Source organism: Typopeltis vanoorti, chromosome 21 (assembly GCF_054136105.1).
Source record: "Typopeltis vanoorti isolate ZY-2024b chromosome 21, IOZ_Tvanoo_1.0, whole genome shotgun sequence".
NCBI classification, from domain to species: Eukaryota; Metazoa; Arthropoda; class Arachnida; order Uropygi; family Thelyphonidae; genus Typopeltis; species Typopeltis vanoorti.
The window spans coordinates 37,315,547-37,334,665 of record NC_143569.1 but is presented as its reverse complement, the minus strand read 5'-3'; the positions used below and the strand labels follow the sequence as shown (position 1 = coordinate 37,334,665).

At 35.7% G+C, this 19,119-nt stretch overlaps 1 protein-coding gene across 2 annotated transcripts in view; it reads left to right on the top strand.

Annotated features, from left to right (window-relative positions):
• LOC150094746 (fibronectin type-III domain-containing protein 3A-like) overlaps positions 1–19,119 on the top strand; it is a 379,873-nt gene that overhangs the window by 139,038 nt on the left and 221,716 nt on the right. The window lies entirely within an intron of this gene.

The window sequence follows — 19,119 nt, the reverse complement described above, 5'->3', positions numbered from 1 at the left end:
ATATTAATATAAAATATGACTATATTAATAAAATACTTTTTATTCATTATAATATCTTTAATATTAATGAATAAGTCGCGAAATTTCTGATAGAACTGAGTGAATTCAAGTGTAGCGTTATAACACCGAATAATGGCGATTACAACTTAGAATTTTTTCCCAAATAATTTTTATGAAATAAAGCCTGTTAAACTTGGAGAATTTTCTAAATAACCAGATTTGCAGTATGGTTCAGTATATTTTTCTAATTGTCAAATTCTTCTCTATGGAAGACTGATAAGTGGATGTGGTGGGTGCCTTACCATTATTTTTCCATTAAAAGAAAAAAAAAAAAACTACTTGCATACTTCTAAAGTGAATTGTTGAGTATGAGAACAAAGAATTCTTACTTTCTCATATAAAAACACTCATCTCTCTCTCTCTCTCTCTCTCTGGGTGAAAATTGTATTCCATTCGAATTGACAGCGTGTTGGATGGATTTTATTGAAATTCGGTTTGAAATCCTTAACAAAAATTTTCTAGTTATCTTGATTTTTCTCACTCGCACCAGGCTGAATTGAATGTTTTAAAGCTTACGTGCAGCAATAACTTACTCTGCTAGATAACATAATATTTTTGGTGTTTAAGACGTGCGTTAAATATTTAAATAGTTCAGTTTTGGCGTGAGTGAGTTGAAGTATTTTTATTGGTACGATTTGGGGAAGAGGAAACGAAGTGATAGTAATAACGTCGCAGTGGTTGGATGAATAATAGAATTTGCTATATAGGATTTCTATGATTTCAGGTTAGAATTTCAATTTTGCTTTCGATCGAACATTTCGAGTGGTCTAATGGATACTTTAAAATAATGTTAGTTTTTTTTTTTTTTTTGTCAGCCTTGTTGCATTTGTGCCGTAATATAAAATAGTCTGTTCTTTTATCACATTTTCTCCAGCATTAGGATGCTTCTCGGTAGCAAGTTAAAAATGCATTATTGGGCATGTTTCCCCGTAATCATTTGTTGGATGGTTAGCAGTATCCCTTTAATTGTTGTGTATCGTATCGTATTTTATATACGAGTTGAAACAAATTATTACTTCAATCACACCAAAGCCTTCATAATTTCCCATCTGAGAAGATTATCTATCCTAAGCATCTAAAAATAATTGATCGCTTGTTAAGTGTTATTAGGATGTTTTTAGATTTAATAGGTTTTACATTAATAAACAAGAGTTTGGTCCGTATTAATAATAATAATCAGCAATCAGTAGTTGTTATTTAAGATTTTTTTTCAATAAATTAACTATAATTTTGTTATTACTTCATAAGTTTTCATCTCTTGTACATAGATTTTTCTGGATGCAGACTATGCCTATTGTGATTTAACTCTTCTTTCCATGACTGGTTTAGTTATTTGAGACAGATTTGTCAGCAGAATTTTTCATCTTAATTTTTTTAAAAACTATATACTAGCCGAGATTATATTGGATTGTATAATCGTTAAGGTCGTCTGTATTGTTAAGATATAATCTTAGGTGTTACCAGAAGTTATTTGTACAATCCTCTTATCCTTTTGAAAATTGGATGCTTCTGCCTCTTAGCAGGCTATCGATAAACGCCTGCTGTGACAAGAGATCCCATGTCATTTCGTTGGAGAAATCCGATTTCGAAACCCGTTCTAATGGGTGAGGTTAACATACTGGCTGATCAGCCGAACGAGTTCTGAGATCATATAACTGTCTCGAAAATTTTGACTCCCCCCCCCCCGCCTTGCGAAACTGGCTAACTCGCAGAGAATACTCATTGATAGACAGTGATCTGTGGAGATAGAATTAGCTGTCTCATCTAGCAACAGTTGATGAAAACAGTTTGTCTATGCCTGTAATAGGCCTTTGGACCTTAAATGATATGATCATATCATTCCACCTATACAAATGGCTAATTTTAAATTATTTCATGATCTTCACTTAAACAGGATCTTTTCTTTATTCACTCAGATGAAAACTTGTATTGCGGTATCTAGATCTGGAAGTAAATAATTTGCAATGAACTAGTGATGAATAATCTTTACCCGAATTCTTGTCGTCACTATTCGAAATATGGTGATCATATTCTTTGTGCTTCATATCTAATCGCACTCTTAAAAAAAAATAAAAAATAAAAAAAACAGAAAAAAAGTTATTTGTTTTCCAGTTAGTTCTCTGAACTGTTTGTGCAAGTATCTTTTGGCATTTTAATAAACCAAACCAAACGACCTTGCATGTCGAGAGAATGAAAGATGTAAGGCAGATGTTGGCAGCCAGCCAGAAACCTTGGCAACTAGTCGAACTTGATTGCAGTAAGTTTTGGCTGGTCACGTTGGCAGCTAAGCTACTCCCTGTATCCTAAACCACAGCATTAATCGACTGAATAATATCGGGAAATTGTAGTTTTATCTAAACTTTAAGATGGAGAGTATGAAGATATTCTAAGTGACTGTCACGTTTACACAGGTCAGCAATTAATTTCTACTCAGCTGGATACAATTGTTGATTTAGATTAGATTTGTCCACAATTTTTAAAAACTAAGTTATAAATTACGAGTGCCGTTTCTAATCATGACACGTTCACTCACAGTTTAATTTCAGTGATGCGAAAGCAGTTTAAATTAAACCATCATTCTCTTTCAGTGTCTGTGATATTTCGTTTCCATATAAATTCGAGAATGCAGTTCTGTGGTGGCTTTATACTTAGATTAGAGCAGAAAGAGCAAGATCTTTTTTTTTAAGAATTTTCTGAGATTGCGATCATTTCTTCATCTTCATTTATCTCTCCGCCAGCCCAATCATTGACCATAATCTTCCAGTTAAAACCATTTCCTTGCCCTCAATTCCGCATTATTTTGGTCTTTTTGTCCTCGCAGTTGAACTTCTGTTAGTGCCCTTCCTGATGCTCCATCTACTTCACTGTATTTCTTTGTTTTGTTATATACTTTTTTAGCCATTTGATTTCTTTACACAAATCTTTATTGGTCTCTGAACCTATACATATTTTATTTTCAAAGATAACTTTCATGCTTCTGGGTAAGATTCCAGTTTTCATATATCCACATGCTATTACCGAATGCTTTGGTTTTGTTGAATACTTAAATGTGAGATTTATGAACTTTTTTTGTTTTATTACTTGAAACAAAGCCCTATATGTCGCTTTACATATTGTTATATTATATAAAAAAGGCAGGATCTGTTGTCTCTACAAGTGGACGTTATTATAGTCTCCATATCGCAAAGAATCCATAATAAGGATAGCGTAATGTTGCCAGTCTCGAAGGTTTTGAATTTTACTTGTACTGTCATTTTTACTCGAATTATTCAAGAACGAGTCACGTGACCTGTATGGACTTCAGAGAGTATTAATTCTGCCATATTTGGCCACAGCATTCTGTGGTATACTGAGTGTTATTATTGTTTCAAGCATAGTTGTTAGATGCTTCTACTAAATTAGTCTTTTTTTTAAAATCATCACTTACCGAAAATCCCGATCAGTAGGTCTTGCTGTTCTGTAGTGAATCTACATTTGTAGATACCGAATCTATATTTGTAATTTCCTACCATTTTTCACGTACTAGCACAGTCGCAAGACACAGCATTCTATACGGGTTCGAATCCCGTATAGAATGCAAGAAATTCCTGTAACTTTTCAACTGACAGTGAGTTGGCTAGACTCAAACGAATTATTTATTTTTTTTTTTTTTTTTATATATATAGCACTTTCACATACAAAAGATTCTTAAACTCATAGTACACCAGTACTGTGGGATGTGGAGAAAAAAAAAAAATCTTAATACATATTGTATTTAAAGACCTGCAGGCCTCTTTAGAAAATACATCAGAAGGAAAGCTATTTCACAGAACAGCTGTATATAATATAGACGAAGACTAAAAACCAGTCCTGAAATCTGTTAAAACACGTATAAGTGATTTAACAGATTTCAGGAGATTGGTGGAAAGTACCATGCCATTTCTGATGACTAGTAACCATAGAAATAGCAGTAGATCAAACCGAAAGTGAAGTGGTTGGGTACATCACCAGTGAATGTATTGTTCTGTTCTCTTCTCTGTCCGGTGGTTCCGTAGTGCAATTTGCAAAAAATATGCAATATTTACTTTTCGATTGAAAACAGCTAGTTTCAAATTCCGTTTAAAGTGCGAGTAGCCGTTATAAGGACTTTTCAACCGAAAGATGAGTTAGTCTTGTCTTATTAGGAGGTGTCAGAATGTTTTTTTCCAGAAACTTTATTTTTCTCCGCTAAAACAGACTCGAGAATGCATTAAAGTAACAGATATGTGACTATATAGCCTTATTTATGAGGCGCAGTGATGACTCCGATGACGGGACTCTTCATGAACAGCATATTTTAGCTGCTCATCTGTAAAATAGCCTTCAGAGGGCTAAACGGGTGGTTGTAAGAAGGTGTGAAGGTGTCGAATCCAGGCTATGAGCGAGATGGGAAGATCCTGTCAGCTAAATTCTGCGATTGAGACCCTTTAGCGCAAATTGGTGAGATCAAGGAGGTGAACGTAATTCATGTTTCTGGTGGATTGAACTCCATGGAGGGGCCCCTCCGCCAACGTCTCTATGTATCGTCCTGAGTTGATTATGGTGCCTCTGTCATCGTTGGCCGGTCGCTTTGAGGTTCTGACCCAGCATTTAACTGTGTTAACGTCAACAGTATCGTTTGCATACAAATTTTTCTGATAAGTATGGATTCCATCTCTCATTTTTCTCAGTAAGGAATTCATTCATCACTCTGCTTTATAACAGTGTGATATGAAACTGCGTGCGAATGGAAAGAGGAAAAAAATGAGACATTACTTCGCTACCTTCTCCTACTTCAACTATAATTCTCATCAACTTGTTAATTCAAACGCTCTTCTGTAATCTGTCGAAGATTTTTAGGGGGATCTGAAGGATTGTATAACATACGTGAGAACAGTATTCATAGATTGGGTGGATTTTTGGCCATAACTGAGCCAAGAAAGATTTGATGTTAGTTATTACGAGAAGATTTATTAAAATGCTGTCCAGTGATCTTGAGTGTTGTCAAAAGTAAGATTGAATGAAATTTTTTTTGCGAAAGTAAGATATGAATGATTTTGCAAGTACTGATTTAAAGATTTTCAGAATCTCATTGAAGACTGGTTTGGAAACAAACAAGAATTTAGCATTATAGAAGTCACAGTATGTTTTCGAAGTTTTGGTGATTTCATAGTGCAGTGATTGAAAGAGGAGCCCAACATCCTCATCAGCAAATCTAATGCGTATAAGATTTGCAATGAACTTAAATACGTAACACAGTATTAATTACAAAGTGAGAATAAAGATTCATCACATACATTGCGCATTCAGAAAGAGAAAGCCAGTATCAAAAGCAATCATTTAGTGTTTTTCCAAACTTTTCCATAACATTTATTCATAGGGGGATGAAAAATTACTTCTTCCTTAATACTACCTTCTGTGGAACCATCGACACAAATTTCATTGTCTATTTTGCTTTTTTGAAATTTGCAGATGGTATTCTTATTGAAATCGTCTGCCACTTCTAAAAGTTTAGACACGAAGATAATATTGAATATTATCCTTTCCTCTGCCTTATTGGCATTGCCCGAATATGACATCTTACAGTTATTATTTAGGAATATCCTACATGTTTGTCATATCAGCAACGGCAATTGTGCCAAAATGACATTTCTGCAGTTCCTCCTCTAGCTCCACCCCCTTTTCCGTTGACTCTTCTTATGCCTATCTTCACTTCCGTTGAGGTTGTTCCATCATCAGGTTTTCTATTGTTCGCTGGGTCCCTGACGAAGACAGCTTTGTTTAACTGGGTGACGCCCCTAGTCGATATAGTATACAATTAAGTTGTCACAATTGCATGTGGTTTAAGTCAATATGGAATAATAAAAAAAATATGGGCAGCTAAGTCCAAGATTATCTTCCCATCCTTTTGTTCATTGTTTAGGTACTAACGGAGTGCAAAATAGGAATATGAGGATTGAACATTGTCAGAAGTCCCGGATGGATCTCCAAGTTATCCAGCCTTGATCCTTAAGCGACCCCTCTAGATAATCTGGCAGCACCGAAATTGTCGTTCTTCCCCCCCCCCCCCCCCCAGAAAAAAAGTGGTCAATTAATTCGAAGTTAAGTTACTAACAGCGAAAGGAAAGAGAAAAAAAATAGGCCATGGTGTGTGCATGATCATGAAGATTTCTTTGTATTCTTTAATCGTCTGTCATCAGTGACATTCGCAAACTCATGATTGGTTTCTTATTTTAATACGCGCATAGATGTATTTCCAACATTAAAATAAGATAGTGTTCTTTAATTTTTTTTATTATTTATTAAACCCAGTAGTAATTAGTTTCATTGTTTGGGATACCACTTGATTTTATTAACGAAGTTCGGAAGCGGCATAAAACGATGTTTGATCTCCAGAGGTAAAATCCCATGTATTGTCCAATACAGCTTTACAGACCTGCTTGGTTGTCTTACTTAAAGACTCGCCTTAGATTTGCATTTTAAATGATTAGGTAATTCGTAATTTTTTTTTTTTAAATTGAGCTTTGTAAAAAAAAAAAAATAATAAGGAAAACGAGTGTATATTTTTTATGATTATATTCATGCTTTTTTAGCCCATGAACACAGTATTAGAGAGGGCCATTATTTTGTCTTGGATAGTAGAGCAGAAGCACATATCCTTCTTCCATGCTACTCGACGAAGTTCAGTCTTCTTTAGGAAACGATATGTTTAGAAGCTTTTAGTAATTACTCATGAACATTACTTGCCTTATCGTCACTAGCTTTATATTCTGTAGCTATAATTAAGTAAACATTTTAAAAAATGCTGGAGAACAGAAAATGTCACCTCTTCTGTTTTCACTAGTTGACACATGTTTTGGTGGACAGATGGCATCATTATGTTATGCTTAATGCATACTCGCCTCCGTTGTTGTCAGCGGCCGTCTGGCTCTTCTGCAGTCATTCTGTAGTCGTAATCACCAGTGGAGGGACGAAGATTAGCGCGAGATTGAGGCGACAGGTTTTGCTAGTGGTTCCCATAATGTTCAGCGTGTGACTGATGATGGATTGTTCGCATTACAGCGAGATTTGATTATCTTTCTTGTCTCAGCTGTATATCTAGGAATAAGCCAATACGTGGGTTGTTAATATTAGCGAAGAAAAGGAATAGAAAATAGGTCACATTTTCCATATGCTTCGCTGTGGAAACTACTTCCATTCTTTGAAAGCTTTCATTCATGAAAAAATGTAGATTTTTTTTTTTTTTTGGGGGGGGGGGGGACAGTGTCATCTCACACACACACACACACATTTTCCGTAACCCGGTTGTTGTAAGCACTGATTGTTTGCCAGTCTTTTGCAGACGAGCTTTCAGCCTCCGCACTGAGTCATCAGCTAACACAGGAAGTGGTGGGATGGGTAGGTCTGCAAGGGCGCTACTGGTTGGTTGGCTGTTTTATTGAAAGGGTTTTCTACGTGATAAGGACCGTTAGGAATGGATTAGCGGAAGAAAGGGTGTTGTCTCTCAGTCACGATAGCGTTTGTCTTCCCTACATTCCTCGGTAAATAGCCTCTGTTATGTGCTATAGTTATTCAGTTTAGTTATATTTAAAAAAAATAAAAAGATAAAAATGCTTTCATGATTGGCGAGCGGATTTTTTATTATTTTTTTATGTCAGTTGCTTAAGTGAACTGTTGAAACCAATTCGTAGTGATCTACTCATTGTAGTTGAAATTTTGTTACCACAACTCCACAGGGGGTAATTTATTCTAAATACAGTTCCATCAAGATAAAATTGGTACTTCGCAGTTTTCATAAATGAAAAAAAATAAATCCTGAATCACAGCATCCAGTTGTACTGGATCTCTGTAGTACACGAGTCTGTTCTCGAAGCGCACGACCGTTCCACCCCCCCCCTTTTTTTTTTTTTACTAAAAATTAGCTTTTATTTTTTTATCCCAAGATTTCGTAATTTCAGATTATCTTTAAAAGCAAAAAATAGAATTTTGCTGGCGAAAACGCTGGCATGTTATTAATATTGTTAACATACTGGTAGTTTGTAGTTCTCCGTTTATTACGGAAACTTTTCTAAAATAAACCCTTGCGAAATTTTCTTGATAAATTTAAAAAATCTGAAAAGATTGTATGTACGCTGGCCTTAATCTTGAGTTCTTTGGTTGGCTGAAATGAAACAATTCCTACTCCAGAGAAATCTGCCGGTTTTGATTTTTATTGTTTCATGCAGGTATTATCTACATCCATCCAGACATCTACATCCAATCGTTTTTTTTTTTACGCTGGCATGTTATTAACATTGTTAACATACTGGTAGTTTGTAGTTACATGGATTCATTGGCGATGCAATAGACTGCAGTAACTCAGAAGAATATAGAATTTTGTATACTTCCTACGCATATTTCTTTTGTATCACTAATTTTAGTACATTCTCATTGAATGTATAACCTATAATTAAATTTTAAATGAATGACTCAGAAGAGGGGGGGGGGGTCATTTTACGTTCGAATATATCAACGTTCATTTGAACGAATCTGACGGGCATGAATGTCACTACAAACTACATACTAGAACTCCAAGTTTTTTTTTCCTTGGGGTAATCTTAATCAATGATTACAAAATTTAAAAAATTGTTTTGTTATATATTTCACATTTATTTTATGTTGATGCGTATTATTTATTATTATTGAATATGTAGATTTGCATGTTTTTGTTTAATGATTTAATGTTTCACAAATAAGACAATGGTTTTTCTTTTATCAACGAATGCAAATCTTGTTCCTTATCCACTCTTTAAAACCTTTTTTTTTTTAATGGCAATTTCTTTTCTTTTTTTTTTTTTTGGCATCATACCAATTTAGATTATTCAATAAAATATTAAAGAGAGGCGAAATCAATTGAAAATAGGAAATAAGGTAGTAAATAAACTAAAATTACTTGATTAAGCGTTTTCACAAAATAGAGCGGCAGGTAAACTAGCTTAACTGACAATGATGCGGGTGAAAATAGTCAACTGCATGGATCACATGACAGGCATTGGCGCCAAGCGCGCTGCAAGAAATTGCAGACAGTAACATTCAGTCTACTGCTATTTCATCTAATTATCGATTTATTTTACATTAAAAAGAATATTTAACTTCATACTGAACTCATTGATGATACCGAGTCTCATTCTGAAGGTACTAAAGAGCCCCAATTTGGCCATGTATGGACTATAGCATTAAGAAAAGTAATAATTGTTTTGCGCAAGTGCTCGGTGAATGTTTGATTATCATGGATGAATATCAAGTTGAGATGTCATTTGGCGTTATTCGAATAAACAGTTGTTTTAATCTTGTTAATTTGCCAACTTAGTTGGCCAAGTGGATAATGTCTGTGCCCTCAAATGTTGACAAGTTGTAGGTACTGATCTTCTCTGCCATGGGAAGATGAGTAAAAAAAAAAAAAAAAAAAAAATTTACTGATCTTCCATAGCTTAGCGTTGGATCTAAAATTTGCGCATCTTTCTTTCTCGCAATTTAGCTGGGCTCCAACTATGTACCTTAGATACCTCATCTATCAGAATTGAGATAGCTTTAATTCACAAGCAATGTAACATTGTTTCTCTCACTATCAATGATGAGGAGGGTAATGGCCAATAAGAAAAGTGTCGCCTTTCTTTATTTATTTAGAAGGATTGGCCAGATGTCCCAAATTAAAAAAAAAAATAATAATAAAGTACATGTTCTGGTAATATCATTGTAAAAATATGTCGGTAACATTGAAGTAACATAACAGCAGGATATCTCATCAACGAAAACCTCCACAGCCCAGTCTGTATCGGCGATGCCCTTTGGTTGGAAAGACCTGGGTTTGGAATCCTGCGTAGAATTTGAATAACCTTTATAAAGGCTTTTCAATTCAAGATGAGCTAGCCGGTCTCATACGGAGGTGGAGGAGTTCCTCCTTTCTGGAAACTCATTTTTTCGTCGTACAAAACAGACCCACTGTAAGAACGTACGCAGATTGGAGTCATAACATTCGTAGATGGTTGGATCCTGTCTACCATCAGGTAATACGAATTGCTGTCTGGTGTAAACAAGGATTCTATTGTTGCCCATTTCCTATGCTAAAGTTCAATAAAATGTAAATCAGACTGCTATTCGCTCCTTTGTTATGCCTGTGAATGGATCACATACGTTTTCGGACTGTAGATATTACTGGAACTCTACATTACAGTCTTCCACGACACCTTTCACTGTGTCAGTTAAATAAGCGCTTATTCCATTAATCTACCAACAGCTTACCACACGCAAATTGGAATACTGGGATTCCTTATCATTCTGTGCATATTGTTCGAGGTAAGAATATTTGATCTGATGCTGTTTTCCTAACCAACCACACTCTTTCCTAGAACCTACTCGAATGCAGTAACTGCACTGTTGAGCTGTGTGTGTGTGTGTGTGTCCTGTGACTTACACTTCACATAAAATAAAACCGATACCAAAGATATGATTTATAGACAGAATTCTTTACAGGCCAAATTCTATTATTAAGCCAGTTAATCTTGATGTTCATTTGTGCTGGATCCCACCACATCGGGATCAAGAGAAGTGACTGCAGATTCAGCACTTAATTCAGCTTGAACTTTCCCCACGTACCGTATATCCCTTATACAGGCTAATTAAAACAAAATTAGCCCATCAGGGACAATTATTCAAGGAGCAGTCGAAAATTGCACGAAATCAAGCCCAAAATTAAGCATTGGCAATTCGTCTACGTAGGAACAGAAGAGTATTCATCTTACACATTCTTTCTTACTCAGGGCTGATGACCCGCTGTATATGAGCATATCATATGTGTCTCAGCTGAGACACATTCTCGGGCAGATTTTATCATACTCAAAGTACAAAATGTTTAAATACTGACAGATAATAAATTTTGTGATGTTATCTGATCATAAATGTATGTGATATCTACTACCTTTAGCCTTTTGGTTACTTGGATTTCCTTTTATTTTTATTTGAATACTGCTGTACTGTTTGGTGTGTCGTATCGTGACCTTAGTTGTCGCTCCAATAAAATCTAAACTCATCACGCCAACCTTTCTCTGTGCGATAGACATCCTAATTTCAGGAGCATTCAAAAGAATTGGCAAACTCCTCACTTATGATGATGTATTCGAATGCTTACCTCACATACGGCACTGAAAAAAAAAACATTCAAGACGAAGGATGCCAATTCGTTTTTACCTTTTTTTTTTTAATGTTCTACTACTTTATTTGTATTGTGAGCACTCTTTTATGATCATTAGATATATCGGGTGCTTTTTAAATAAATCTGCTAACTCATTTTTAAGCGACATCTATGAAAGTTCGTTTCCATTGCTTGAATGCTAGTTTCTAATCACAAGTTCATTGCAAGCCAGCCTGTTTTTGATAAACTGTTTCTTCTTAGGCGAAAACCACTCCAAGAGTTTGTAATAAAGTACTTCCTCGCTTTTTTCCCAATAATCTTTTTTGGGGGACTGGCGTGTTACTTTAATCTTGATTCATATTAATCATAGCCACCCGCTGGCTGGCTTATCGTCGTAGATGTGTATCGTCTGTATATTCATAAACTGGGTTGCCTGTTTCTTGATGGAGGAATATCCCTGCAATCTACATGAAACCGATTAACTCGCCTTCGGTTAATCCTTTACAGAAATTACTCATCACGATAAGATTCGAACGCGAGTATTAAAAGGCACATACTGAGTCTTCCTACCACGCTAAAAGGTATCAGTTTGTAATAAAGAATCTTAAAGAGAAATGGGAGGGGGTCTGTAACTCTTAGTTTCACACCTCCCACCGCTCTAGATTTTTGTGACATCTCTGGGAAATTTCCAACTGACATCCTATCACTTTGAAAGTTGATAGTCATGCTTTTAGAGTAACTTGGTACAAGAATTATGGGGTGTAATCTATTCCTACAGATTTTTAAAGCTTTCGTCTACTTCTGTTTGTACTGTTTGTTGTGTTCTCGTTATCTCTTAAATGAGCCTTTTTGGTCCAATGATTTTTTTTCCTTGCAAGTCACATAATGGAAACTGTTTAGAAAATTTCTTACCATTTTACTTAATGTCGATTCTTAAAACAGAATTACAGTACCATTTATAAATAATGCCACAGTTGTTACTCAACTGCAATGTCCAGTTCTCATATTAGGTTTCTGAAGATATCTGTGATTGAGACGGGATTGGAATTAAGGCCGAAGCAGCTATGAGTATGTGATGGGTAGTTGGTTGCGTATGATCTTTTGACTGACCTTGAAAAAGTCGTATATATAAAAAAAAAAAGGCTCTTCTCGTCCTATACCGGATTAGCATCAAGGCTGTACAACAAAGGGCCGATGTTTGTGACCTCGTCGCGACTGCTCCACAGACACTCGATCCCATATTGAATCCTGATGACAGATATTTAGAGGAGGTATTGCTGCATAGTTTAATGAAAACAAACATGTAAGACAGGCGTCCAGTTACGGGAGTCCCGCAGAACTGATCCCTCGAGAGTTTCCTATTATTAAAATAACCAGAAACTTTGCTCTAGGAACCAATTATTTTTAGGCTTGAAATGTTTGGCTTCTTGTGCAGCGTTCCCATCATTTTAGCTGCACTCCATTTACCATCTTCTTAAAACATTTAGTGGCAGGGACTCTTAGAAAAAGAAAACTCGCCCCTAACTACCCATTCTCCCCTATAATTTGAAAATAAAATTGTGAAATATTTTTTACATTTTTCAGCAACACTGTGCTCCATATATCACTAGTTCGACTTATTCCGTCTGCCAGAAAGACGGCATGGAGGTTATAACCTACCCGGAAGCCTCCTGACCTCCATTATTCGTGATCATTAGGTGTAGTCTGCTCTAGTGGCTGGCTTGGATATCTGTTTCAAAGCTATCTACAAAAGCCTAGACAAGTGTGTCATTGTTTGCGTTCACTATTTGAAGCTGCGCTTGCTAAATCAAGCACGTCTTTTAAAGAGTGTACTTTCAGATGTAGCAAAGGTTTAACTTCTTAACATTTTACTTAATGTTGATTCTTAAAACAGAATTACAGTACTATTTATAAACAATGCCACAGTTGTTACTCATCTACCAAGAATCAGCAATAAAAATTCCAATTAACACTCCCCCCCCCCCTCAACACTACTGCACTGTATACCACTGTCGTTCTATTTCATGGATACATCCTATGGCTTTTTTTAAAACAAGAAGTAATCGGAAGAATATAATCCATTGAAATGCTTCTTACGGCGTAATATATTCTTCTTTTGAGGCACCACATTACTTCTTTCCTGTTTAGTCCTTAATTTATTTTTCAAATTTCAGTTTCCAAATTTATACAGATTGTTTGAAATGCAACTAAATCAATATCAGTACAATATAAGGTATTTTACTTCATACCTGTTGCATATTACGCCTTTTTTTTATGGCAAGTAATCAGTTTATTTACATTGCATGGAAGATTTATTCCATTTTATTCTTTTTTTTTTTATTTTTCGTTAATTAAAAAAATTTAAGAACAACTAAAACAAATATTAAAAATATTTGTTCACAGTTTGACACTTATAGTTCTCTAGCCAGTATTGCAACAGCATTATAAATACACTTGATTTGTGAATATTTCTTAAATATATAACGATTATGATTAAGTGAACTCGCTAACTCGTTCGGCCCACCAAAAACGAAATTACTTAAACATAGCTATTGCTAAAATACATTTCACTCTGATTCCCGTTATTCCAATGCAGTATAGTTATTTGAAAAAGGCTTCCGATGCATTCCTCAACAGAAGTTTATAATATATTCAGTTTGGTGACATTTAAAATGACACAAAATGGAAGCTACTGGATCCGTGAATACCTTCGCGCTGATCATATTCTTATTAATAAATGATGAGTAAGGCTTATTTCAGTTTGCCATTTTAATATGAAAGACTTGAAATAGTTGGTTATAATGAAAAGTCGTTAGTTATGACCGATTTTAATAAGCCGAATGTCTGCTCCGATTTCAAAGCTTTAAAAAATAAGCGCTTCAAATTAACATATGTAAGAAGATATTAACAATATCTTAGTGCTGTAAACGAGATTTTTGTAAGTTTAATTTTCTATAAAACTAAAATGGATCTGAAAGTTTGGGTGAATCTCGAAATTACAGACAAAAAGACATTTAAAATCCGTATAGACTCTTATTATCCCCCCCCCCCACACACACACACAGAGCAGAATCATTAATACTTTCGTCAGCGAAAGTATTAATGATTCTGCTGTGGAGTAGCATTTCTTAGAAATTGATAAGACGAAATGGGTCCTAGAACTTGATCATTGAAAATCTTTTGTTGCTGGGAGACTTGCTACATTCTCGATTCTCTCGGCCTTCTTTCCCTTTAAGTTAGGACATACCAGGAATATGGATATAACTGTTTACTACTTTGTTCATTAGGGGAATGACACTAAATCGTTTTGTTTAATTTCCATTTGTACTTTAAAAAAAGTGCAGAGTACTCTCATACAGTAAAGAAGAACGCATTCCAAGAAATAGCGACATTGATGTCAAATGCTTTCGCTAGGTCTTATATATTTCTGTAATAGTTTCTCAACACTGGATCAGCACTTCCATTCCAAGAACGCAGATTGAGTTTGCGCTTTTTTTTTTTGGTAACACAGTAACACAGAAATTGATGCTTGGAGTTTATGAATTCATTCTGTCCCATTTTTTGTACAGTGGCGTTATAAGCAAGTCAATTTCACCTCGGAACATGCACTTTAATTGTTGTTATCGTGTGGGTTCCCCCAATTTTCCTCATTCGTTCCTTACGACTGGTTGAGCCCCTCCTAATGAGGTATTTAAGTATGTATTTTCTGATTGTAGATCCATGTCTCTTCCTCCGGCTAACTCCGGTTAGCCGGAAGAAGAGATCGGCTAACTCACCTTCAGTCGAAAGAGATCAGGTAAAGGTTCCTCACGTCATGGACGGGAATCGAACCCAAGTCTTTCTGATCTAAGGGCTTCGTCTAACACTTTAATTAGTGAGAGGTTATAGCCATGCACAGGTAGTTCTACAGTGTAGTAGTTTTTTACAGTCTATACGCTAACTTGAACATATGTTTGAATTTTTAGGTTACCCTAACGTCTATTTTACTTGGTCTCTGTGCTTATCCCTTGTTTTTTTATTGTTGATGCTCCATTGCATGCTACTGAATGAAACCCACTATGGGTGCCCATTTTTTTCTCCAAGCGGTAAGCTTCACTCATATAGATGTGGCAGTTTTTCATCTCTCAAAATAAGTGTAAACTCAGAGAATATACTGGCCTTGACTTTAGTTGCTTCGGCTGTTATTTCAATCAAACCATACCGCCTCCATGTCAGTAGATGCAAATTGTGTTTGTACATGTTTCTGTCATATTCAGTGAGCGTTTTTTACTGGTGTGGAATTAAGTTCTTGTTAGCCATAACAAAGCCGTCTCTTACTTCGACTGTTACCATTTTCATTCAGTTTAGAATTCGAAATAAAATCTGGGGGGGGGGGGGATAACATGTTTATTTCTATGCTTTTGGAAATTTCCACATCTCAGAGATCCACCCTACGATTTTATTCGATTTTGTTTATATGTGTACACAGTTATGAAAACTTCCCGAAAGTCTGATCTCAGAAGCTCTGCCTACTAGATGTATTCCCATAAAAAGCATATGTGAAGCCTATATCATACAGTCTTTCAATTTTAAAACTATTAGTCATTTCACTATGAGTTTATCTGATAAGGGAGAGTAGAAAGTGCTAATTACTGCCACCTGTTGTTGACATGGGAGATGACACACTGTTTATATCTCAATGTTGCTGTGGTAACAGACGGTTCTGATATGCCGTTCGTGTGAATTGACGTACATTCAGGAAGATAAAACGTAAAAGTTTTATCTTCCTGAATGCTTAAACATGGTCAACAGACTTAGAACCAGACACGTTTAAAAATGTTCAAACTTTGCTAGATTTAGAGGTGATAAGCGAAAATGTGAAAGGAAATCAAATATTCATACGAAGAATAGATTTAACTCTGATCAACACTTACTTTTCCGTTTTTGTTAAGAGGATGATAATTTCTGTATGGGTAACATTCTTGATTAGAAGTAACAAGCCACAATAGCAGACATGGAATATGGTGGGAATTTACTTGAAATATTGGACGTCTAAAACGCTGATGTTTTGGGACACCATAATGCGGATATATACAAAAGTTTGAAATCTAGTCTCTCTGCAGCATCCAAATCCTCTGCTATACACCAGTGGTGTCTATAACGTCTATCGCGTAAAGGATTTTAGTCGATTACCAAGAATATATTTATATATTCCTCTTATTCCTCTTGAGATAGCAATTATCACGACTCCACTTGGCGGAATTAAAACTCGCGTACAGTATATATATGTGTGTGTGTGTGTGTATATACACACAATACGATACGTGTCGTATGAAATCCCATTATTCAGCGTTTTTGAAAAAGAAAGGTGCACTGCGCTAGTTACTAGTGGTCATACGACAACTCGAGCACACGGTAACTTGTGTTCTCCGTTCGCCTATTAACAAAGCACAATATATGTTGGTTATGTGAATATATATATATATATATCATTGCTCCCATTCCGTCATGAAGAATGGGAGCAAGATTATTTCATTCGACTCATTAGCAACACCTCTCGAAGTTTTGGTTCTTTCTTAGGATGATGCGTAGGTAAACAGTTATATTTTTTAAAAGTAAAACTAAACCAATACACATTTTTAAGTAAACAAAGTCGATCGAAGATGGATATCTATAGGAGAAGTATATCTTATAAAAATGAGTGGATACTACTGGTATACACATTCGTGCCGGTTGACCTGTTAGCAATCCTGGATATGTTTTCGAGCCAACATCATTTAATCAGACTGGAGGAAGCTGTCTAGGAGTAAACCATGAATGTGTGTGTGTGGTGGTGGTGGTGGGGGGGGTCGTGCCGTGCAATTCACAAATAGACACTGCTGGCTGTAGATTGGTTTCATCACTTGGTATTAGTGCTATCCCTAGCTTACTGGAGGCTTAAATAGCCAAAACAATGTTTTGGCTACTTATCCCAACAAAAGGTTTTGTTGGGATGTGCAGATCGGTCGTTTTACAAGTCTTTTAGAACTTAATACTTGTTTTTTGTATTACTAATACTTTCTAATAGAGGACGTATTTTTTTATGTGCCACAGCGCCTGAAAATATTCCAACCATAGCTGCAGCTCCATAAGTGCAAATACTTGAATATAGTTGTCATTGTATTTCATGTTCTTCCACAAATAGGTCAATTAGTTGAAATATTTCATCAGTCGTGCGAGTTGGCAAAGGTTTGCAAATCAGCGTGTTTTCCTCAATATGACTTTTGTTCACAGATGGTGTTACTGCATGCAATAACGCCATCTATGAAGTTATAAAACAAACAGAAAACGTCACATATTCTGACTGTGCCTTTAGCAAATGTCCTTTATTCAGGTTTTAAAAAAATAGCAATCCTAATTACTGATGCCGTTTAATAGTTGAAAAACAGTATTCTGAAATTGCATCACGCAGCCTGAGATAACTGTGGCGGAGTCTAAGGGCTTCGCGGAGCACAGTCTGAAAAACTCTGCTCTAGGAAGTACCCCCCCCCCCCTGGCCTGTAAGCAAATATTCTTACTGATATTATTTTGCAGGTTTGTCTGGTAGGAATTTGAGTGGTATGCCGGTGACACGTACTGCTGGGGCTATGATTTGCAGAGAAGTTGAGTGAAATTCTCAATAGGTTGTAGCCCTTAGAGCATTTATTTTATACTTAGAGATTTTTCATTGTTGATGCAACGTTGAACTTAATGGTAGATATTTAATATTGCAGTTAACTTTATACACATTAATATTTTCATGTTGCTGGGTACAGAAACCTCATTTCGCTCTGTTGATTATTTACTGTCAAAACTACTCAATTTGAGGGAACTCTCCAACTAGGAAAACACTGGCATTTTGCTAAATTGTTACTGCCTCCTACTTTTTTCTTTTTCTGTTTAATACTATTCCGATTCTGTTCGTATGTTTTTGCCGGTAATTTGATCAAACCGTTGGTGCTAATTTCTACAAATGTGTTTAAGTTGTTGGTGCGTTGGTACAAATGTTGGTGCGTAATTATCGAAACAATTAAATGCAGAAACCCTTGTATTACATTCACTGAATTTTTTGCCATTTGATTACTTTATTTTCAACACATCGTTTAGCGAAAATTCTATCTCATAGAATAGCTAAAGCGACAATCAGCGACGAGAACATGAGTCTTCTGCCGTTAAGGAATCCGGCAAAGGTCACATTCTAGTTGGCGAATGGCAGCAGGCGGTCACTTGTGAGCTCGATACTCGTCGAGGACTAATCACGTGATCATTGCGCGTGGAGTGCCTTTTTCAGCCTTGACTCTGGCCACTGGTGTCTAGTGTACCTTGCAGCAACTTCGTAGATACAGTTTGAAAGCGCGTTGTATTCAATCACCCCGGCATTACAATTTCGGCGTTCTTCTACAACAATGTAGTTAAGAGTGATCTATTATATAGAAACGATTACAACACTTAATATGATTTGATTCTGTCTGAATGCTCTTGTTATTATCAAAGTTAACTGAATCTTATTTTCAAGTAACAGAAAAATGTCATTTCGCCTCTGCTATTAATCGCTCGCAAAAACTTAATCAAGTTTGAGCGCGGTTAGTAGTTGGAAGGAGATCAATCGTTCGATAGTGTTGGCACATTCTCCCTCGATGAGTCTTTGGACTCCCTGGAGGTGTCACATAATAATAATAATAATAATAATAATATATTGGTTTTACATACCACACAAATTTCATTGGTTTTCTTTACTATTAGAGCAGTATTAAAACTGGAATTTACATATCTTAGGAAATACACTGGTCACGAATATTGCTCTAAAGAATGTTGAGTAGAAACGACGGATGGAGAATAAAAATTGAAAAAAAAAAAAGTTTATTTCTAAGAATCATTTTCATACATCAGAGCAT